Source organism: Triticum dicoccoides, chromosome 7B, assembly GCF_002162155.2.
Source record: "Triticum dicoccoides isolate Atlit2015 ecotype Zavitan chromosome 7B, WEW_v2.0, whole genome shotgun sequence".
Lineage (NCBI taxonomy): Eukaryota > Viridiplantae > Streptophyta > Magnoliopsida > Poales > Poaceae > Triticum > Triticum dicoccoides.
Window position 1 is genome coordinate 523,671,118 of NC_041393.1, and position 1,445 is coordinate 523,672,562.

Here is a 1,445-nt window from a genome sequence, read left to right on the forward strand (position 1 = left end):
CCGCCGCTCGCTGCCTGAACCCCGACGCCACCTCACCCTCGCCGCACGATGCTGACGCCGGAGCCGCCCCTCGCCGGACCGCTCCGCCATCGGCAACGCCGCCTCGACCTCGTCTCCTCCCCACGCGTGTCGTCCTCGTCCTCGCCGAACCGCCCGAGTCGCCACCGCCCCGTCGTCCCCAACCTTCGTCGAGCCCGCTGCCCTTGACCCTGCGAACCCGCTGTGAGGCCCCGGGCTCCCGCCCCCTCTCCTCGCACTCTCTCTCCCCCGCGACCGTCAACACGCCTCGTGCGCTCCGGCCCCGCGCTCCACGCGGCCGGCCGCGCCCTGGCCACGCGCTACACCGACCGGGCCGTGCCCGTCGTCCCCCGCCCGCTGGTCACCGCCCCTTCCCCTTGCTCGTCACGAAGCCTCGCGCCATAGGCCTTCCCCTGTTCGCCGTGTCCGCGCCCAGTGCGTGGCCGCGCCCTACGCCTCGCCTGCGGGCACGCCCGCGGCCTCCTTCCCGTGCACGCCCACCGTGGTCGCACCCCTGTTGGTCACCGTGGACCCGGCGTTGCCCCGCCACCACCCTGCGGCTCCCTGCCGCAGCCACCTCCGTCGCCAGCGCCAGTGTGCGTCGGGCCTGCTCGGTGCCCCCTCGGGCACCCGTCTGTTTGGGCACCCGCACCGCCGCCCGTTAACGTGTGCCTGTGCCCGTTAAGGCCCATGGGGCCTATGACAGCTAGGGCCCAGCCCCTGAGGACGTTTCAAAATAATAATAATAATAATAATTTAATTAATTAATTAATTAATTAATTAATAAGTGAACTAATTAAGTTAATTAATCATGTTTAATTAATCTAATTAACTAGTTAGTTTAATTAAATAGTAATTAGTTTAACTAAGACCTAATTAACCTAAACAGAGTATGACAGGTGGGTCCCACTAGACCCACATGTCAGTTTGACTTAGTCAATCCTTGTTGACTGCTGATGTCAACATGACATTATGCTGATGTCATTAATCCAATTTCAAATTAAATTAAATGATTAATTAAATTCCAGAAATTAGTAAATCTTTAGAAAATCATATCTTTTAATCCGTAACTCGTATTAAATTATTTTCAACATGAAAGTTGCTCAGAACGACGAGACGAATCCGGATACGCAGCCCGTTTGTCCGCCACGCGTCCCTAGCATAGTGAACCTGCAACATTTCACCTCCAGTTCATCTGTCCGAAAACGTGAAACACCGGGGATACTTTCCCGGATGTTTTCCCCCTTCACCGGTATCACCTCCTATTGCGTTAGGTCACCTCTAGCACCGCGTATTGCCATGCTACACTTTGTGATACTTTGATTGCTCTATTATTTATTGTGTTCCCCCTCCGTTACTTCTTTCCGGTAGACCCCGAGGCTGCCGACGACCCCCCAGTTCGACTACGGTGTTGACGATCCCTCCTT